We start from the raw sequence: 24,390 nt of genomic DNA on the forward strand, positions 1-24,390 counted from the left end.
ATGGCAAAACCCCGGGTAGAGATGGCCTTCCAGTTGAACTATACAAAATAGTGTTTGACGTTGTAGGGAAACACATGACGGATTTATTCAATGCGGTTATGAAAGAGGCTCAGGTTCCAGTATCTTGGACAGAGGCTTATATTTCTATTATTCCAAAAGAAGGAACTGACCTATCTCTTATTAAGAATTATAGACCTATATCATTACTAAATTCCGATTGTAAGATATTTGCGGGGGTCCTTGCAGCCAGACTTAACTGTTTCCTTAACCAATTCATTCATTCAGACCAAAACGACTTCCTTCCTAATAGATACTTACGAGATAATATTAGAATTATCATGAATACATTAGAATTTTTCAAAAATCGCCCGGATAAACAATTAGCTTTAATTTTTGTTGACGCCCAAAAGGCATTTGACAGAATCAGTTGGGAATTTATGATTTCTCAATTGGAATATATGGAGTTTGGTGGAAATTTCATTCGGACAATTCGAGCTATCTAACGGGAGCAGACTGCAAGAGTACTCATAGATGGAGAGGAAACAGAGAGGATCCAAATTTGTAGAGGTACAAGACAGGGATGTCCCCTTTCCCCATTGCTATTTGTATTGACTTTAGAGCCCCTGCTTAGAGAAGTGAGAGGAAATACGGAAATAAGAGGAATGAAGATTAGGCAAGAGGAAGTTAAAGTCCAGGCTTATGCAGACGATCTTTTATTTATCTTGGATCAACCACTGGACTCGGGCCTGAAATTATTACGCTTGATTAGAGAGTATGGGAAGGTAGCGGGATTACTGATGAATGAAGAAAAAACTAAAATCCTAGCGAAGAATATGACTCAGATGCAAAGGCAACAGCTGGAGCAGTTAATGGGTTTAAGAATGACAAATAAAATTAAGTATCTGGGTATATGGTTGACTGCCAGATGCTCCTCCATAACGGAGGATAACTATCTTCCCCTTTTACAATCAGATGCTCAGAGATCTAGAAAGATGGAAAAATCTCCAGCTATCAATTTTGGGAAGGGTGGCAACCATTAAGATATGCATGTTATCCAAATGGCTATTTCTATTCCAAACAACCCCAGTAAGGTTGAATAAAGAGTTTTTTACAAATTTGGATAGGAGTATATCCAAGTTTATCTGGCAGGGAAAGAAGCCGCGGATTAGACTTAAAATGTTACAAGAATCCAAAAACAGAGGAGGACTTGGACTCCCAAATTGAGAGCTCTACCACCAAGCAGCGAACTTGATTTGGGTAAAAGAATGGATGACCCTACAAAAGAGACGACTTTTGACATTTGAGGGAGCCGGTCTTCAACATGGCTGGCACTATTTTCTATGGCCGGGAGCGTCCGGCCGCCCCAGAAAATTTGATGATCACTATTTACGTAGGACTCTTGGGTACACTTGGGAAAAGATTGGAAGAAGAGTATATTCAAAAGTTCCATGTTGGATTTCGGCGCAGGAAGCTCAGATCTACCCGACATTGTATAAAGGGGGGAAAACTTTGACATATGAAGTCTTTTTGGATGTTCAGGGTAATCCAAAGTCATGAGAATTATTAACTCTTCAAGGATATAAGATAGACTGGTGGTCTTATTCCCAAGTGCACTCCAGGTATAAAAAAGATTTATATAAAGAAGGAATTTACCGTAAAAGACAAGAACTGGATAAGATCTTATTAGAAGGAGGGAAAGGGGTACTATCTAAATGTTACGCATATTTATTGTCTCTGCAGATAGGACAGGATGTAGTGAAGGATTGTATGATAGCGTGGGGGCGAAATTTTGGATATCCCCTTGACTTCCAGCAATGGGAACAGATTTGGTTGAAAAATATGAAATTAACCATGGCCTCTTCATACAAAGAAAACATATATAAAATGGTCTACCATTGGCATCTCCCCGCTGTGAGACTAGCTAAAATGTTTCCCGGGACATCTTCCTGCTGTTGGAAATGCGGTTACAGTAATGGAACTTATTTTCACCAATGGTGGACCTGCCTGCAGGCGGTTAAATATTGGAAAAAAATACGGCAATGGATTTTGGAAATTACACAGATCAATTTGGAAAAGGCCCGAGAATTAAGGCCTGTTGGGGGAAAAACCTTTGAATGTTAAATCAGGTATATGGTTTTTGTTAATTCACATTATTACTGCAGCAAGATTAGCGTATGCGCAGGAGTGGAAAAATCAATACTTACTGATGGATTTGAAAATAATATATAAAATTAATGAGTGTGCGGAATCAGATAGATTAACTAGATTGATCAATGGTAAAAAAGATTCAGAATTTTATAACAGTTGGAAATTATGGTACGATTGGGTCCAGAAAAGGTGGGAGAGAATAGATATATGATGATGTATATATATGATGGCAAGTATGTATGTATAAAGGAATGACTTTATATTTATGGACAATGTACTCACATTACACCATGGTGGCAGGATTTGTGTATTGGTGCATAGAATATATTAATAAAAATTATTTTTTAAAAAATAAAATAAAATATTTAGTTGTTCATTTCTACTTGGGATTTAAAGACTGAAGTTCCAGACCAACAGTACTTTAGTCTCTGCTCCTAATTCTTATTCTCTAGTCTGTTACATTAGGAAATAAAACTAATGTTTCATTTCCAAGAAGCTGGTTCCAATTATAAGTAGATTGGAAAGGATCAACAATGACCATAAATATTGTGTAAATTAATTTTCTACACATGTGTAGTCAAAGCAGTTCAGTGAGATCTGTTCTCTGATAAATGTGCATAAGATCACAGCTTTAATACTGTAAATTTAGGTGTTCCTGGAATGGAACTGTATTTTTTCTTCTTCTAAAACATTAATTGAGGCTCTTTAATTTCTTGTCTTCCTTCCAGAATAACAGTTGGAAGGGACCTTGGAGGTCTTCTAGTCCAATCCCCTGCTCAGGCCGGAAACCCTACACAATTTCAGACAAATGGTTCTCCAATCTCTTCTTAAAAACTTGCAGTGTTGGAGCATTCACAATTTCTGGAGGCAATTCGTTCCACTGTTTAATTATTCTCACTGTCAGGAAATTTCTCCTTAGTTCTAGGTTGCTTCTCCCCTTGATTAGTTTCCATTTATTGCTTCTTATCCTGCCTTCAGCTGCTTTGGTAAATAGGCTGGCCCCCTTCCATAGTTTATATTCTTTCCTAAAATCGATAGGATTTGATTGATTTGATTGAAAATTGATTGTCTATCGCTGCAAATTTAAAATATTCAACTAGTAGCCAACTTTAGTTGTAAAGTTGTGGTTTGTTCTACAATTATTACTACAATAATTATTTCAGCAATATATTAGAGGTATTTTTAAGACTTTGTGTACACAAGAGTAGGGTTTTTTTTGCACAAGGTGCTTTGCCGTTACTATATGATTTACTCTGAAAAAACGGAATTTACAGTGCAAATTACATTTAGACAAGATGTTTTATCCAGTGCAATTGAGATACTTGGTGGGAATAACGGTAGATGAGAATATCCTTGAGAAACAGGAGAAGAGGTACAGCCTAGACAAAGATATCTCAGCCCACAAAAGGAATGGGGGTGTGAAAAGCATCTCAGAGGGGACCCTCCTTGGTTCTTTGGGAGGGAGAAGTGCTTTCAGACTTGCAAGATTTTGTTATTACCACCTTACAATAAAGCTAGTGTTAGTACTTATGGATGGCACTTCTTATCTGGACTATTTTGAAGGGCTGACAGTATGGTTAGAATTTCAACAATAAAATGCTCATGGTATAATTTTATATAATAAACAATAATTGAATCATGGCTAAAATAATAAACCAATCAATTTAAATAAAGATACAGGGTCACACTTATAACTTAATCATTTCCTGAAAGCTAACAAGGTAGACCCAAGATTATTAAAAATTACAATTTCATTTACAGTATCAGATCTGTTTGTTCAGGCATGTTCAGAACCATAATTTCACTGCAACAGACAAACATTCATTCAAACAAACATTGGTTCCATAGTGTTTTAATATATGATCCCCAGTGGCAACGAAGAAGATACCACAAGAGATAGCATTTCATTAGTAAAATATAATCTTTATTCTCTTTATTCTTAGTAATACATACTTCTATTTCACCCTTTGCAATATATGTAACTGGATACTGTATGTGCAAAATGATTCATTAAAAAACCAACAATAAACATGCATAGAACAAGGAGTCTGGGGCAGTGGTGAAATCCAAATTTTTTTACTACCGGTTCTGTGAGCGTGGCTTGGTGGGTGTGACTTGGTGGGCATGGCAGGGGAAGGATACTGCAAAATCCCCATTACCTCCTCACTCCTGCGGAAGGATATTACAAAATCTCCATTCCCACCCCACTCTGGGCTGCCAGCCAGAGGTGGTATTTGCTGGTTCTCCGAACTACTCAAAATTTCCACTACCAGTTCTCCAGAACCTGCTGGATTTCACCCCTGGTCTGGGGTGGTTTCATACACAGAGGGAAACATGTGTAACTGGTCCAGATAGAGAAAGTTGTTTTGTCCAAGATATGGATTGAAAGAGAGTTGTTTGAGGCAAAAATGATTTCAGGCTGTGGGTTAAACCAAGGGCATCAACAGGACATCAATAGCAACAGCTGAAGGGCAAGAGAAAACATTGGGAAGGTCAGGAGGCAGGTGGGCCAATGGGATATACTGCCCAGCCCATTGTCACCATCTGAGGGGAAGAGGAAGGCTTGTGAGCTAGTAGGAATTGCCACATTCAGTAGCAGCAGCAGGCAGCCAGGCCAACAAGGCAAAGCATTAGTAAAATTGGAGAGGCAGGTTGGCCTGAAGGAAGAGAGAGGGCAACACATGCCCGGACTTCTCCTAACCGGTCTGTCAAATGATTTCAGGATCACAGCAGTTTTGTTTCTGCCACATGAAAGCTGTTCAGAGATAGTTCAAAAGAACATCAGGAAGGCTATGTATTTGTTTCAGACTTGAAATAAAAACATATACTTCTAGTTGCAACTTTAAGGGAGAAAGGAAATGAAAAAGAGAGAATAGGTTATGCTGTATTTTGTTCTACCACCGTTTACAACTCGAAACAGAGTTTAAAACACTGGTAGAAATGTCAAACAAGAGAACCCTACTTTAATTCACAGTTATCCTTGCGGCTTCCGCTACTCCTTTTTACCATGCTTTAGCTTTGATTTCTATTATCCAATCAAGATCTGTGTCAACCCTTATCCCTAGAGATGTCCTTTGCCTGCTACAATTTGACAGTTAAACCTGAGTGCTAAACAGGATCATTACCTCTTAAACCTATTTATCTGAACCACTGAATAAGTTAATTGAAAAGCTCATTAAACAACAACAATCTGATTTGTTTTCACTGGTGGCAAACTCATTTTAAGCAGCAGGATGGGTAACATAGTTAAACAATATGTTCTGGGAAAGAGAAGCTTCTTAAATTAGGATGGTTGAAAATGACCATATAAACTACAAGTTATGTGGTATTGCATAGAACTTTATTACGTTTGTTTTTCCTACAGATAATGAGTCAATTGAAGTAGGGGTGGACATTTCATGGCTCTGAAGGTTCTATTTTGGACTACAACTCCTGTAATCTCCAATAAAATCCCTATACTGACTGCAAGTACTGGAAAACGGGAATACAAAAGTTCGATCTTAATCCCATAAAAACCATGAAATCTAAGAGCCAAAGGAAGAGCAATTTTGTGAGTCAAACCAGGGTTGGCATGGCCACCATACAGTGACAAGGAAGCAAGCAGGCTGTCCTACCTGATCTTTATAATATGGCCCTTTTCAATATAGCAACTCATGGAGAGCGCTACCTCAGATGCGATCCTCAATGGGAAAAAAGTGTTCTTGAAGGATGTATAACCCACTTCAATATAATTTCATGTCTAAGGGAGAACTAAAACTCACCGTCTTCCAATTCTAGTCCAGCATCTAGATGCCACAATTAAGGGTCATAAAACACAAAAATAAAAGCCTTCAAATAAAGTTTAGATAATAGCAATAGCACTTAGACTTATCTACCGCTTCACAGTGCTTTACAGCCCTCTCTAAGCAGTTTATAGAGTCAGCATATTGCCCCCAACAATCTGGGTCCTCATTTTACTGACCTTGGAAGGATGGAAGGCTGAGTCAACCTTGAGCCATTGAACTGCCAAACTGTTGGCAGCCGGTGATCAGCAGAAGTAGCCTGAAGTACTGCATTCTAACCACTGCACCACCGTGGATAATACCGAGAGTCAGTTTGGAAATAAAAATCATAAAACCAGAGAACACCCACACAAATTCCACTTAGTCTATTTTGAAGAAAGCAAAGGCTGGCTGGCCAAATTGTAATGGCACATCTGTTAATTTTACGCTCCACCACACCCTTTGCGCCAGGGGTGAAATGCTACAGGTTCGCTCCGGTTCAGGCGAACCGGTAGTAAAAAAAAGCTACGGTAGTAAAAAAAAGCTACCGGTTCGACCAAACCAGTATTTCTGACGATCAGCTGTGCCACACGGTTTAGCTTTGCTAGAAAGCAGTAAATCCTGCTTTCTAGTGAAGCTAAATTGCACAGCACAGCTGATTTCCCCCCTCACTGTTCTACTTACCTTCCTAAGCCTCCTTTTGGCGCATACTACGTGTGCAGCACACGTTTGGCATGCAGCATGCATGTGCAGCCAGCGAACTGGCAGCAAACCGGTTCAGATTTCACCACTGCTTTGCGCTAAATTTGGTGGCTGCCTCTGAGGCAGGAAAAGGCAAGTCGGGTAATGAGGGGGATGGAGGATGGATGGCTCTTCAACCACAGTTGAGAGGAAGCAGTGGATATTAACTTACAAATAATTGCCACTGAATTCCATAATGGGGTTCCCTCAGGAAAATAGGAATAGGACAAGATTTTAACGTCAGAGACAGAAAAAGGCCTGGCAGTAATTTCCCTTTCTCTTGTTTTTGTTAACCCCCCCCCAAAAAAAAGTCATAGTTGAATTTTAGGGAATATGTCTTCTGCTGGGAATAGAACTGAGAGAAATGCATTTTACTCTCTTCTCTTTGTATTTAAATTCCGGGGTCTCAGTTATCAAAATTAAGGCTATAGACAGTCTAAATCAACCGTATCTAGTTTGGCTGGTTATTGTAGCTCACCATTTAGCCTCAGTATATCAAGTTAGGAAGTCAGACCTAGATGCTTCAGTTGAGCTTCTCCTTTGTTTGAGATTTCCAAAATGTGGAGGTCAGGTTCAGAAAGAAGACAGGTAGATGCAATATGCTTTTTACCCCCCGACACTACATTTACACCTAGAATCACCATACAGCATAGGATGACTCACTTGACTCAACCCAGGATCTTCAAATATGGAACGTGATGGAACCTAATAGAAGCTTATTCTGAACAGATATCTCCATTTGGCTTTGTATTCTTGCCGATTATACAGTTTGGGATGTAACTTTCACAGTACTTGACAGCACTAGGAACAAAGCAGATGTAAAAGATAAACCCATAAACCTCAACTAATATCTAATGCAAAATGCTTATTGCACATGGAACAGTATGGCCCAATGTATAGTTTATAATCCATACTGAACACTTATGGCTTCATCTGAGATAAGAAATCTGGTGCCCTTCACATGTTTCAGATTATGACCTCAATAATCCTTAACCATACTGATTTGCTTTATAGGAACTGTAGCCTGAAAAAAAAATCTGACTGTTAATTTCTAATCTTAGCATAATATTTAAGCACTGGCTGAAATCAAGATAATGTTCAATTATGACTTCCATTCAAATTGCATCTCTCCTCATAAAACAGTGTGATGAGGAGAAAGCAGCATCTAACTATATTATTCCCAAATTAATATCTGAAATGCCATAATGTTTTAGCAACACAGAAATGAGAACACCCTGTTTATATTGTTTCTTCATTGCAAAGAATATCTTGCTTGTCTAATGGTATTCAAAGAGTGTAGGAGATGGAAATTGAACTTCAAGTTTGAATTTAATTTTACGTTGAGGAAGTATGTTATAACCATTACACAGATTAAAGTTCCACTGCTATAATGTTAATATAATCCTTTGGCCCCAGATATGTTTAGCTAAAAAGCAGCAGCTAATTATGTCAATCCTTAAAATATGAAGCATATTATAAAACTGGAGATGGAGAATGAGAGTTCCTAAAGGTTGTTCGGGTATATAATGACAGTCAGAGAAATTCAATAACTGCTCTGTATGGAATGTACTCAAAAACACCACATGAAACAAATTAAACTAGAACAATGAATCCTTCACACTGTGCAAATACGAAAATACCAGAAAGCATTGGTTTTGTTTTTTGTAAGGGCTATAATAATGAATTAAGATTTGGGATAGCGAATCTTCACAAAATTACAGGAAAGTTATTACCCAGAGGTCCAGCATAAATATTTTAGATCTCACCACTTTCTGAACTTTATTCAGGCTTTGCTGGCAAAAAGGACATTGGTACAGACACCATTATTACATATATTTTTTTTGTCACCGGATAATATAGGGGAAACAAACTATTTCCAGCCAAGTTCAGAGAGAAGGTAAGTAGAATGGAAGAAATGAGGAAAAACATGATGGTTCACATTTTACTTTGCTATTTCTCTAGGTTGTTTCTTACTTTTATATGTGAATATACCTGCTCAGGCATAGGTAGCCAGAATATAAAATTCACATACTTCACGTCAATTGAAAAGAAGCTAATTTGAAATTACTACTGTTTTCAGCAAGATAAAAAATAGCAGTTACAAAAGGAAAAACTAGGACCCCTCCCCTTCCATGCAACTAAACTCACAAGGTGACCAGCAATTTATATGAGCAATAAATTACAAATGGCTAATATTTAATCCTTCAGATTTCTTTGGACTCATAATATAACCCTGATAATTGGCCATGATGGTCAGGTCTAAACACCTACACAACATAGAGAAATCTTCACCTAATGTTAAATTGCAGTTATTTTGGAAATAAAAGAATAGTGATAAAGGATACAAATAACATGCAAATAATTTTCCTGCCATAGTGATAGGAGGAAAAGCAGTTTAAACGCAACAGCATGACAATTTTATTGACAATTATCCTGAAGAAAGATGAAAACAGTATTTTGAGATGTATAACGTACTTTCGGTGCATTTTCATCCCTAACAAATCCTTGAAATCTAGTTTTATGTTCCTTTGTCTGGAATCCCTATTCAATTGTGTATGTCTGATCTTGGATGATCTCAAAATTAAGAATTAGACCAGGTCTATCGCTATCTTCTGAGAAATCTGCAAGCAGAAGTGGGGTTTGAGCAACAACTCTGGTGACATAGCTGAAGAATGCATGGTTAGGGAAGCTGGGTCTAATAAGCTGCCTCAACACTGTGATAGAGCACTTGCCTATCTGGCTCATTAGTGCCTACAGTAGATGACAAGTTTGTGAAGATCAAAGACAGGAATCTTTTTTTAGCCCTACTTACAATATGAGGTATGGACTTGGAACTTTTTGCATGCAAAGCACTGAAGCATGGGTTATGAGCATTGACTTCTTCCCTCTATATCATTACCTTGCCTAACTAATACCATTTATATATTACTTTCTTGGATATTCTTATGCAATGTATTACATTATTATTTCTCCCTATTCAAAAATCACATTGGAACTGACAAGAACATTCTTCCTTGTTTCTGTCTCTTTCCTTTCAACGAAAGTTTTAACGGGTTTACCAGGGTGATCCTGATAACTGCAACATGGTAGGCTATATTATATCAATTAATGCATCACTGTAACTAATGACATAATTGGGAAACTATGCTTGGCAGAGAAAGAGGATCATCTCATTTCAACAATGTTGAAGGTCATTTACAAAGGAGCTTATGTGCATGGCTGCATATGTGGATGCTGTCATCCATATGCAAAATGTCTTCAGCAGAGAGGAAAACAACCAGTTTCTAGTACCTGAGGATATAAAATTCCCCTATATCCTGCAAGCACTGCTAAACAAACGTCTTATTGATTGCTGCAAAACTGATGACTTAGAAAAATTATAATTTCCTAATGGATGAGAGCACAAACCACATGCATAGCGGAGAACTGTTCATAATCAACAATATGTATGAAATCTCCTGGATCGAGGCCTGGTTAAGATAAATAATAGAATGCCTTTTACACATTTATATCAAAGCCTTGGAGGAAGGCAGAAAACACACCATAGTTAATACTAGCAATTTGAACACTACTCTTCGGCAGACCAGAAATAAGATAATTGTTCAACATAGGCTGGGTCTTTTGAACTACTAGAAGCACTGCCTGTAATTATAGACATCTGTCATTGCTAGCCACTCAGTAGTAATTCTGACATCAGTATACAACTATAAGACTAAACTGCCTGCAGGCATAGTAATGGAGGCCAGATACGAAAGGCGGACAATCTGCCTCATCCAAACTATCTGTCAAAGGTTCCCAAACACCATTAGCTCTCACACATTGTATCCCTATGATAATATGTTGATTTATTTCAGATCCTCTAATATTTATAGTCTGGCCATCTATTAAAATGAAAGGGGGGAAAAATCCTTATGGCTAATTGAGGCAGTTAGTATGTGTATCTTCCTGAAAGATCACAGCTTGGTTTTCTGAAATTAAATATCTGTAGCCACTTTGAGCAAGTCCCATTAGAATAATAAAAGATTAATTATCTACACACCATTGGACAGGTACAGATTGTTACAGTTTATATCTTTATGTAGCTTTTACAAAGCAAGTCAGGTGTCACTGTGTCACACTTGCAACATGTAAGAAAACAATGCATTTATGCAATGCTACTTTGCTAAATGATTAATATTTTATTACTTGCTATTGATATCTGAATAGAATATATTGCTGCTCTAATCATGATATCTATTTGGATTTTCAAGCAGCGCTAGCAAACAGAATCTCTAAACATTATTAGCTATATAACCTCAACAGCAATTGGAAAGAAAAAGAAAAAAATAGATATTTGCTTCATTAGGAATGAATATCCTTACAATTATTGTAATCTTTACTAACAAACCTAAATAGCTGGTATGAAAAAAGCAGTTCATACCAAGAAGACGCTATTAATTATTAGACAGACAGTTATCCTACAAGTGAGATGCATTTTAAAAACCTCCTTTAAAATACAATTGCTAAATGCCTTACAGTGCTGTAACATGAGACAGGTTCAAATCTTATTACTTCACCAAAATTAAAACCTAAGTTTTAATACTGTTCAAGTCGAACAATGATTCCACACTTTATTGCTTTTGAAATCCCTTGATGATCATAGGAAAAAATGCCCTCGAGAAAAAAAGACTCTGTTTTCGATAAACAGAAAATACAGTTTGCACTCTTAGCCTCTTTGTCATCACAAAAAAAGGATTTAATGCCAATTCTTAAAAAAAAGACTTTTTTTCACAAAATGTGCACCTTGTGTGCCATTTGTAAAATCAGTTCACTTTCTTTTATTTATTACTGCAGTGCGGCAAAGCAATAAAGTAGCTACCGATAGCTAATAAATTACATGCCTTTTAAAACAATTCTCCAGCTGCAAAAACGTGTAACTACAAAGGTTTACATTTACATGGTACATCATATGAAATGTCTATATTTATGTCTTATTAACCAGTTTACTAAAATCTGACCTTTTATCTAAGAGCTGAAGGCAGCTCTGAGTTACACCTAAAAGTATACATATACCCTTATTCAGTAACACTTTCATCCTGTTTAGTATACAAACAATTACACAAGGAATACAAAATTTGTTATCTAAAATAAATAATTTATTCACTAGTGTATGATAGCCTTGAAGAAGAAGAAAAGATTCCTTCAATTCATACTGTGCTTAAGAAGCATATTTTCTCTGTACTTGCCAAAGATAAATTATAGTCACATATTCTACTGAAAAAGAAATAATAATACAGAAAGGTGAATTTCCAATGTATTTTTTAAAAAAATCTATTTATATTTGAATTCCAAGAATTATAAATGTCCAAGGAAGTCACCCTGACTCAAAATTGAGATACCAAAAGATTGTTTAATTCAGCTATATAATAGTAGTAGTAGTAGTAGTAGTAGTAGTAGTAGTAATAATAATAATAATAATAATAATAATAATAATAATAATAATAATAATAATGGAATCTATAGTCACTATCTTTTATCCTTAATCATTGTTCTATTATAGAATCTCAGAAATATTATCACTCAATTATACATGGAACATATACTTAATGATTTTGGATTTTCTCGATATCAATATCATATAAATAAAATTTTCTTTATTTTATGACTATTTTCTATTAAGAACGTACTGTATATTTGTATTGTTTTCAATCATTACAAAAATTGCATGAAATGCAGCAAATTAAAGCACATTTTTTTCAAAAAAAACCTTCAAGAAAATGCAGAATAATTCTAACTTGCCTCTCCCAAATTAATAATAATATATTGGGGGGGGGGAGAATCTGACTAACTTAACAATACAAGACTGGACTATGGTGATACCTGTAAATGCATCTTCCTAACTGCTTTGTTACTATCCTTTACCATAGTTTTAAAATTTTCAGAAAAAATATTATTGCTAAAATCAGAAACAGAAAACTATTTCACAACAGATTTCAATAGAAAGCAATGTAGGTTTGTCTCATACATAATGAAAGATGTGAGGCAAAGTAGTTACAGAAACATACAAATGATAAAGAATAAGAACAGTTTAGAATGAAAGAAAAACAAACATTATATAGGTAATAAAAACCCAACCCAACTGACATTAAGAAAATAAAACTAGAAACAAAAGGGGTGTTACATTTGTTTTCTGTGGAAAGGCCACTTCAGCCCCATCATGAATTATTTTTAAAAGTATCTGCAGGTTTTTATTTTTGTTTTAGCTTTAGAACATAGAAGAAAGGCTACTTGTTCAAAATGGAGGAAAAGATAATACAGTTCTTTGCATGAACGTAAGTAGTTTGGTACAGTAGTTTGAGCAGTATGCATTAGAGAAGGAGAACTCCCACCAAACGTTTAGCTGTGGAAGATAGCAAGCAGATACTATATAGGTATAGATCCAATATATGTGAATTAGAGCATCCTTCATGGGAAAAAAATCTTTTTAGAATCTATCTTTAAAAACAATTGATGCCCTTTCTAATTGCACATCGGGGGCTATCAGCTCAGCCTACTTAAGATGTACCATTTCCCACAGGAATGATAAAGCCAGCATTAATACTGATTAGCTGATTAACTTTAACCTCTAAATACAGAATTCAAAAAATCTTTCACAATTGGACAGACTAACTACGGAAAAATACTGGAAAAGATCTGTGGTGCCTCTGTTACTTTTCACTCAGTTACTTCTGCCAATTATTCAAAAAAAAAAAAAAAATCAATCCCCATGTTATTTTCCACAATCTTCTGTTGTTTTCCTTTCCCCCACTCTACTACAGGCTATTTTTTTAATAATTTCTGAACAATTCTCAAGAGTGAATTAACAGCACTGTTGCCTGTTTGGATCAGTGCACTTTATATGGTGATGACTGATAGTATAGAATATTGCTCTTCTTTCTATTACACTGATATCTACTCTTTTATTACTGTCATCGTGTCTCCCACTTCTCCAATGAAACTGAATAGGGGAAGGAAAGGAAACACTGTTGATTCCTTAGTATAGCCGCTAACATCAAGGATGGTGCATGTACAGTGACCTTAAAACAGCAGTAATGATGTTAGACATGAAATCTTTGAACAAGATATAAAACTGAATTGACTTTTGGCAGTGATGAAGCTAGGGCTGGACTCCAGGGTCAAAATCTAGAATTCCACATGTAGAGAGGAACAGCTGACAGAAACAGTACCAAAGTAGCATGCATCGACATGCTCAGGCCAATAGAACCAATCCTTCTTACCTCAAAAGTCCTTTAAAGAAAGTCTATAACAAGAGCAGGCAGGCATTTGGTTATATTTTTACCAAAACATAGTGTTAGAAAGTTTTTTATTATGTATTTCATCACTGACATTATGTATGTATGTATGTATGTATGTATGTATGTATGTATGTATGTATGTATGTATATATATATATATATATATATATATATATATATATATATATATTTGTTTTCTCAGGTTTTCGCGGGTGTTTGTATGTAGGTCTTTGGTTATTCGGGTCTTCTCCCACGTAAAATTGGAAGTGTCTTGGCGACGTTTCGACGAAGTCTCATTCGTCATCTTCAGGCTGGTGTTCTCGGCTTCGTGCTTCCAGGAGCAATTGAAATTGCTCCTGGAAATTGCTCCTGGAAGCACGAAGCCGAGAACACCAGCCTGAAGATGACGAATGAGACTTCGTCGAAACGTCGCCAAGACACTTCCAATTTTACGTGGGAGAAGACCCGAATAACCAAAGACCTACATATATATATATATATATATATATATATATATATATATATATATATATATATATATTGCTCCTGGAAGCACGAAGCCGAGAACACCAGCCTGAAGATGACGAATGAGACTTCGTCGAAACGTCGCCAAGACACCTCCAATTTTACGTGGGAGAAGACCCGAATAACCAAAGACCTACATACAAACACCCGTGAAAACCTGAGAAAACAAATATATATATATATATATATATATATATATATATATATATATATATATATATATATATATATATATATATATATATATTCACAAAAGGAATAATTGCCTGTGGTCTAAAACCGATGCAAACTATAGACTTTGATATGTTGTAAACATGTATTCTGCCAAAGCTAAATACTATTCTATTTGTCAGCATATTTATTTGTGAAGGGCAAAGATGCTTTTCAGCAAGAGCTGCTTCTTCAAAGTGAGAATATTCTCAGTGAACTTCACAAATTATTACAATTAGAGGCAATTTTGGAACTATACCTGGGAAAGGGAAACTGTAAATTTACAAAACATACTAGGGATACCGTGTTTCGCCGAAAATAAGACCCTGTCTTATATTTTTTTGAACCCTGAAATAAGCTCTTGCCCTTATTGCCATATGCTCAAAACCCGATTGGGCTTATTATCAGGCGATGTCTTATTTTGGGGGAAACAGGGTAGTTAAACAAGAATATAACCTTGGTATAGTTATTGGTTGGTAGATTGGTAGGTCTAGAGCAATTCTCTAGTCTTTTGCGGAATTAAATCTAGAAGATCTGGAGGATCAAATTAAAAGAGGGTTGGAGAAAATGCTCATTAGCAACACAGCCAAGGCAGGGAAACAATTTTCAAGCAGCCTACATGCTTTTTCAAAGGTATGAATAAAATTATCATGGGATCATTTAGGATTAAGGAATTCTTAGATTCAACTTTGGTAAGTCAAACTTAAAACTTGAGCAAATGAAAAAATCTGTAATAAATTTAATAAGAATAGGGCCACGGGTATGATGGAGCTACCAAGCTGAATCCTCCTACGGTCCAGGGAAAAGAAAATATTTTCATTTTAACATCAAGATTCTATTTAGTGACTTGTTAATTTGGAAATGTTGAAAGTGGTTAATTTACCTTGAATCGACTCTATTAATCATACATGTAGCTTGCACCTCTCTATATTTGATTCCAAATGAAGCACCTATAATTAAAGGCTACTTAAGATCTTCAACACATTTTTCTTAATAGAATCCCCAAAATTGTTACTGACAAATAAATAGCCATTCAGGTAGCTACAGAAATTAATACTAGACCAAGAATCAAGCAGTAAACAATACCTCAACCAAGGAACTCAAACAAACAACCAAAGAATAAACAACAGTCTAATCAAGAAACCAACAACAACACTCTCACCCATACTGAGAGGGCAAGCTATTATATGTAAGCAGAGAGCAAATCCCACTTCCTTGTAATACTGATGATGTTACCTAGTTGGGTAATAAAATGTCTACAAGGTAACAATAATTAATCTATTCAAACTTTTAATGAAATTTGCATCAAGTAAGAACCATATCATTACACAAACTCTATATTTTATTCTAGGAGGCATCTTTCTTTCTAACTTCAAAAACTACTATCTCGGGGAGGCTGAAGGAAAGAAAGAGGATAACCAGCAGCAAGATTAGACTCAGTTATCAGATCACTGGAAGATCTGAAAGACCAATTGGAGACAGATTGTCATGGAGAAAATCTATCTATGTGGTTCCTAAGAGTTGACATCAGCTTGATGACATAATCAATCATCATAACCTAAAGTTACAATGAACATTTATGCAACTGTTTGCCATATCTGTTCACCTATGGCAAAGCTTTTCTTCAGGAGATCTCCAATGGTATGTGCTCTTGTATACTAACACAGAGGTATAATACAGCCTCTGGACAATGGGTCTAGGACAACTCAGTGCGGCCAACTCGGCATGGCCAATTTGCTGTGGGACAATTCACCACGGCCAATTCGCTGCAGGAGAAGAGTTACACTAGTATCAAAGAAATGGTGGAATAGAATCATTAAAGAAAGGATGCAAAAGAAGGGACAAAATGAAATATGAATGACAAAAATTAAAATATTCTTTAAATTATTTTAAATACTTAAATCAAATTGTTGAATTGTCCCGCAGCAAGTTGTCTCATACCACTGGACAACAGCTGTCAATCACAATTACTGTATTTTTTCGGAGTATAAGTTGCACCTTTTTCCCCCCTAAAAGGGGGTGAAAATTTAGGTGCATCTTATACACCAAATGTAGCTCTGCCCACCCACTGGCCCCCACCCTTTGGCCTCTGCCTCGCAGCAGTTACCTCCTTGCAAGCAAACAGCAAGAAAAAACAACTCCTTTCAGCTTCAGCACAGCCTAATCAGCACAAGTTGATTGGATCGGCCTCTCGACTCTCAGCTGATTTGCTCTCAGCTGTTTTGTGCAGGGCTCTGCTGCTTGCTGCAAAGAGGTAAATTGCTGGAGCAGATTTTTTTTCCCCTTGTGCTAATCAAGCTATGCTGAAAATGAAAATGAAAGTAAAGCAGGTTGTTTGCTACAATGAGGCAAAATTGCTCAGAGGCAGAGGCAGATTTCTTTTTCTGATCAAAAAAGGTAGGTGCGTCTTATACTCCGGTGCGTCTTGTACTTTGAAAAATATGGTATATACAAAATAGCAGGTTCCAGATAGACTTTGTCTTAAGGAAGTTTGAGTCATACCATTTAAACAGAAAAAAAATTTAAAGGAAGGCAAAATAAATTTCTGATGGTGTGTACCTCCCTTCCATACAAGTTTGAAAGCACATAGATTTTTTCTTTATTGAAATTATACTAGAAAAGATGTAATAGTCAACCTGAAAAAAAAGAGCAAAGCATCACTTTTATTTCATATCTTTAGACTAAATGGTATACATATTGTGATTTTTGTAATTTCTTTTCTGCATGTCAATCAAAAGACTTGTCTCATCTGATACAGAACATTCCAATTTTGATCAATCATATGATGCAAATTAATTTCCATCTTAAAAACAGCTCATGGCCCTGGAAATCCAAACTCTGTATAGAAATCAAAGGGAATATTATTATTATTGCTTAATGCATTGTAAGCCGCCCTGAGTCTCTGGAGAAGGGCGGCATATAAATTGAACCAATAAATAAATAAATTAATTAACTTGTAGTACTGCTGTTTCTGAAACTCAAATACTATGGCCACCTAATGAGAAGGAAGGACTCACTGGAGAAGAGCCTAATGCTGGGAACGATTGAAGGCAAAAGAAGAAGGGGATGGCAGAGAATGAGGTGGCTGGATGGAGTCACTGAAGCAGTAGGCATGAGCCTAAATGGACTCTGGGGGAATGGTAGAGGATAGGAAGGCCTGAAGGAACGTTGTCCATGGGGTCGTGATGGATCAGACACAACTTCATGACTAACAACAATAACAACTGCTGTTTCACACTGAAAGAACAGGTATCACAAAAAGACTGGCAATCTGGCAATGATGGTTCCTTGGTGCTCTCTGAGCTTGGTTGTTTTTTTGCAGATGTTTCATTACCCAAACTAGGTAGCATCATCAATAACAAAGCATCATTACTGTTTTTCTCTACAAATTGATTTTTATATTTTTTCTTATGTTTCACTTTTTAAAAATAGCTGTCAATATTACTCTTAATAATTATGCATTTTATTAGATCTTTTATTTATTTGCTGGATTCTAATGTTAGGCAGATGGATTATTATTTTTTACAACAGACCTTTCCCATCTCTTATTTTTTTCCATCTTTCTCCTCCCAAACCTGCTGTAGGTTTTGGAGGGTAAGAGGGTTTCAAGATGGAAAAAGGTATTTTGTATAAAGGAGGGATTAACTAGACCCAACACTTTCTTAGTTTTTGTCTTAAGTAAAACAGGCACACAAAATTAAAAGCCATTCTGTAGGAGAAATATAAAACTGTATTTAGATCAGCTTCCTGATATTGCTTATATTTAGGAGCTATGGGTTGAGAGGAGGTGGCTGGTCCCATAGTATTTATGAACAGCAGTACCTGTCCTTCTCTTCCAACTGCTTCCTCTGGATATACTTTCCTTTTTTTTAATTTTTCATTGTTTTAAACATAAGATATGATTTATTGCAAAGTACTGAGCTTTTGATATTGGTACTATAGCCAAATATTTTAAGTAGCTCTGTCTTTTCCAATAAACCCTTATGCATAATTATAGGCATAATTCACTGAAATTAAAAAAATAGCCTAAATAAATAACACTATTTCTTGCATTCTTTTAAACCATGTCTCCTACCAAGATAACTGAGTTCTACAATGTACTGATTTCCTGGAACAACAAAAACAAATATCTTGGTTATATCCAGGATGCTTGCTAGTTAGTAAGAATTAGTTTTGCTCTTTCAAATTATACTGTAGAGATGTTGTACATTTAATTCCAGAAAAACATTTGCCTTTAATTATATGGCGTCTGTGGCAAGCAGACAGTTTCATTTAACAGGGTCGAATTGAAAGAAAAAATAGATGTATCTGTAAAAAGCAAGTACAGATATGGCCTTCACTCTATTCTACAAATAAATGATGACAAGTACAGTGTGCAGAAGCATCAAATAAATAATTCAACTTTGAGTTTTAAAAATTCGTATTTAAGGGAACTGTGTTGATTTTAAAAGGATGTTATATCTTGCATTACATCAGCCTGAAAGAAAAATACACAGTATTACTTTCATTTGCTCCAGATATGCACTAAAGGATCTGCACTTAAAGTTCACTAAACACTAATGGGGCAGAATGACCTTTCTTAGTAAAAGTGAGTTGGAGGAAAGGACATCTCTCTATTCAAAATTTAAATTAATAAAGAAGACAACTGACTAGGAAAAATATCTTTCATTCTTTGAATCTTAATTCTTCAATATCAAACATTTTTGACCAGTTGGGTATCACTGCAAGACATGAAACAGCAATTAAAACAAATTATATCATGTACATCTTCATATTTGACATATTTACTGAAACAACTGTATTATCATTTCTGGACTACCTGGTTTGTGACTATTGCTGTGAAAAGAAAAATATGATTGACCATGATTACATTGCTTTGCAGCTTAAATTATCTGTATCTTTCTTTAAGAATAAGCCCCACCATGTTATGCCTAAGGACCTATATTTAATATATAATGTTATAAAGATTGAAATCATTTTTTCTTAATGATTGGATTGATATAATTACATCGAACTTTTGAATCGTGTCCATATTGCATATTTATTTATTCATATATATTTTAGAGAAATCAAACAGATTATTGCAGAGTATAATCCTAGATACATTCATCTGGAAGTTACATCCCATTGAATTCAAGGCAATTTATATCTGGGTAGACATCTTTAGGATTGCACCTAATGAGTAGATCTTTAAAATTATGTATTCATTGATTTTGCTGATATATGCTATTGAACTCAGTATATTAAATATCTTGTTCCTTTAGATAAGCAAAAGGAACACTAGGTAAATGTTCGTTTTCATTTATATATATTAATAAAGTCATAATATTTTTTAAAAGTCACTTGATCTGATAAAGGATTTTTACTTAAAAATTAACAGAATAAAAATTAGGATGACTTAGCATAAGAGTGCAGCAACATTAACCATCTATGGGAAACAAATCCTCCATTGCACCTGTCTTCCACTGTGCAAAAGAACATCAGCCTGCCACTGATTATTTGTTTCTGACATGATTTATCACCTACTATTCTTTAAACTTGATAAAGCAAATTAATCTTTGATTGCAGAAGCCACTAGAGGTTGTCATTAGTCATGTAGTTTGGTGAAGCTGCACGCGTTTCATTTACCAGTCACAGAAAAGGGAAAGCCCAGCAGCCATCACTGGCCACTTTCACCCCTTTTCTCAGAGAAATGATCCAACATTTTCTGGTATTTTCCATGAGAGTCTCAGAGCTGCCTAACTCAACCAACAATTACTCCTTAATATTGTTTCATAAAACAATACTGATGTCTTTACCCTTTGGATAGAATATTTCAACAATGCAATTTGTATTTAAATTAATTATTCTATTTAAATGGATGGTTTCCAAAATACGTATGATAATTTAAGTCAAGTATGATCCATGAAATCCACTCCCTTCAACTTCCCCCTTCATACTTAAAATAATCGTACAGTCACTCTCACATTTTTGCTATCTTCCACAGCCCTTAAAAGAACCTATCATTTTTATTTTTTATTTTTTAAGTTGAGATGCAAAGGGCCCATTAGCACCTGGAGTTGTTATTTAAAAAAAAAAAAAACAAATTAGGAAATATAATGGACAAAAGAAAAGGAAGTATTTGACAGAGTTTCCCAGGGCAACTCCTGGACGTGTGGATTTCAGGTCCCAGAATTCCCCAAGCAGCATAACTATTTGTTGAGAATTCTGAGAGCTGAAACTGACACAAGTGGAAATTGAGGGGAAAAGGCTGGCAAAAACTAGTATAGACAGTTACCTCTAATATTATCAAAGGATCTACTTAGAAAAAAATGGTAGCAGAAGTCAAGCAAGAAAGATCATAGAATCACCTACCTGAAATGGATCAACATATCATCTAATTATCTGATTTTAGCCAAAAGGCCAAGAAGCAATATAATTTTATTACTTTCATACATAAATCTATGTATTTGAATCGCTGCTGCACATTCCAAATCTAAAGGACTGATATTAAAATTAAAAGCTTGCTGAGGGTGCAAGGATGGTGGTAGCTGGAATCCAATTCTTCAGGAAGGTATTATTGTAGAATTGGGATGGCTTATTTAAAAGTTATAGAAGTCATTAAAGTTTCCATCTAGGTAGCTACCTGTTCGGACAATTTCCATTACTACTTATTTCAGAAGCTTTTTTTTAAAAAAAGCTGTTATTAAGGACACCAACAATGTTATTTATACTGAGATGATATAAAATTATAAAATGAAGGATTTCTCTTTGGTCTTCTTTTCAAGAAAGGATTCTAATGACTTTATGAAGCATAACACAAATGGATTTCTACATTGACTTCCTGCCTCAAAGCTGCTGTGGAACATTTCACAAGATGAATTGTATAGTCTTTGTGTCAATTATAATGCTTTATCCTTTCTAATGATAATTTTACCCTGGTCCATTATTTAAAGTTTAAAGGTAGGCTTTAATTCACAATCTGATGAAGCATAGATCTTCATGAGTATTAGTCCCGTCCGTCTCTCCCTCTCCCCCCCCCCAAAAAAAATACCCCCTCACACACTGATGAGCTTCTGTGGTCTAAGAGGATTCTTAACTTGCTGTTTCATATCCACACAGAACCTTTCTAAAGCCAATGAATTTTAAACACTGCCTCTGAACAGAGGAAAAAGCATTAATCATGCCAAAGCCTACAGGCAGCTTCCATAAAACTCTCTCACTGGCCCTTAAGCATAAAAACTTATTCACCTCTACTATTGGCCTAGCATAAGTTGTCCTCGTCATTCTCAGGGGGATAGTCTGATGTTTACTTACTAATATGGAAAGAAGTGCAAATGCTGGATGCAGAAATTACTTGCAAAACAGACCTACACATAGGTTCCTTTTAGGCCAATAGTCAGGCAGACAAATCAGAAAGCATTACTTGCTTGCATTGCAGTTACTATGCCTGCACATCTACTTCAAAATGAGATATTGCTCTTCAATCACCTTTAATGTGAGAAGAGAACAAAGCATGACACAACCTTGATTTCTAGGACTTTAAGTGACTCAAATGTTATAAATTGCTTAACGATATTAGAACTATTTTTGCAATGTTAAAAAGCATGCTACATATGTAACACTATGCATACATTATTTCTATTAAGACGTAAAGCTGATTTGAGGGATTTTGTAGAAAATGATATAAAAACACTTTGAAATCTCAAGACAGGTTTTATTCCTGAACAATAACCCCAAACCTCAGCATATTTTGCAGACTCCCCAGAGAACTACAAACACATTTGCTTATTTATTTATTAATCTCAAGTTCCAGTAAGAAAGGTGCTCATAAAGACAAGGAAATCACTGTATAATGCTGTATGATTCTCTGTTGCTGTAAGGATAATTGTATGTTTGCTTAAAACATGAAAAATCAGAAATAATAAAACTTACACACAAATATGCACGCACTACTTGGGTTCGATTAAGAAACTATAAATTTCATCTATTGAACATTAACAAAAATTACATGTGTTTATCATCTTGATTATTCTGAGATTAATAGAGATAAATGACAAGACATAACCAGCAGCAGCTCTGCAACTTAATCATTGCATCTGAGCTATAGGAAGCACTTAATTACTCTCATTTTCTAAGCTGAATCTAATGAGAAGGCATTAGCCAAATGAAAAGAATGCAGTACAAACAAACAAAATAGTTACACCATCATTAAAGAGAAACTCTGACAGTGCAGGTGACAGCCTATGCTGCATAAATTACCATAATGTTCTAAATGCTGAGCTGTCAGAATGCTAACACAGTGATCACATACCCTGGGAATCTCAGCACTATAGCTGTCAGATACAGGCATCATAAATCACCTCTCTCGACTGTACTGCTCATTACTAGAGCTATCTTTATATATGTTTTGCAGCACTCTTCTATACAGAGATAAAGGGAATGTTTTTTCTACAAGACAGCTTTTTTGGCAGGCATTATATACAATCCTTGTATCTTAAATGGAGACTTTTTTTCATTTTAATGAATTTAAATGTCTTATTAACATTCACACTCCGTTACTTCAACATGCAAAATCTATACAGTGCAGAAACAGATTAACTGTTAATGCTGTCATTGTGGTTAAAAAAAAAACATAATGGCATATTAAGCTAGTTTTTAAAAATTATTATTTGTAAGGATTTAGGTTTGTGGAACCTTTTGTACACGCACTGGGGAATATGTATCAGAATTATCACCATATGCTCCATGTATGCAAGCATCATCATTATTTGGTCAATGAAATACTTTTATTGAAAAGGAGCGCGGGGACAAATAGTTAGAAGAACCTGCTAGAAAAAAATGTGCAGGACTTATGCAAATGGCATCATATTCCCACAAAAAGGCAGAGGCAGACAATTTTCCAGATATGATTCTGTACTTAAGATGTGGTGACATATGTGTTTATCTGGTTATAAATTCTACTGATCTCAATGAGGCTAATCCTGAATAGACACGTCCAACATCAAATTCATAGAATCGAAGAATCATGGGGCTGGAAGGGACCTTGGAGGTCTTCTAGTTCAACCCTCTGATCTAGGCAGGAGTTCTTATAACATCCCCGACAAATGGTTGTCCAATCTTTTCTTGAAAACCTCCAGTAATGGAGTACCTACAATTTTGAGAGGCAAGCTGTTCCACTGAATAATTGTTTTCATTGTCAGGAAATTCCTTATTTCCAGATTGGTTCTCCCTCTGATGAGCTTCTACCCATTGCTACTTGTCTTGCTCTCAGGTGCTATGGGAAATAAATTGACCTCCTCTTCCCTGAGATGGACCTTCAAGCATTGGAAGACTGCTATCAGTTCTCCCCTAAGTCTTCTCTTTGTTAGGCTAAATATATCTAGTTCCCAAATTCTTTTTTTTTAAACAAGTTTTATTAAATTTTTCTTTAACATACATATTTTATGAACAGAGTATTGACCGGGTCACATCTTATACAACTTACAACATAGTTAAATATTGATTTTTATACTCTATTCCAATCTTCTTTTTTGTTTTTTCCAAATGCAATTTACATATTTCAATTTCTGCCATAATATTCTTTTTCCCTTTATCTTATCTTATCTTATCTTATCTTATCTTATCTTATCTTATCTTATCTTATCTTATCTTATCTTATCTTATCTTAATCTCTTAATACATAATATATAAACAATATCACCATCCGTCCTTCTAATTTCTTAACATTGCTTCAATTAATTATCTTATTT

At 35.5% G+C, this 24,390-nt stretch overlaps 1 protein-coding gene across 2 annotated transcripts in view; it reads right to left on the bottom strand.

Annotated features, from left to right (window-relative positions):
* Nucleotides 1-24,390, bottom strand: part of RANBP17 (RAN binding protein 17) — a 205,002-nt gene that overhangs the window by 87,486 nt on the left and 93,126 nt on the right. The gene's annotated exons all lie outside the window — the stretch shown is intronic.

The sequence above is a fragment of the Pituophis catenifer genome, unplaced genomic scaffold (assembly GCF_029215685.1).
Source record: "Pituophis catenifer annectens isolate HBS135680 unplaced genomic scaffold, rPitCat1.0.hap2 SCAF_1, whole genome shotgun sequence".
Lineage (NCBI taxonomy): Eukaryota > Metazoa > Chordata > Lepidosauria > Squamata > Colubridae > Pituophis > Pituophis catenifer.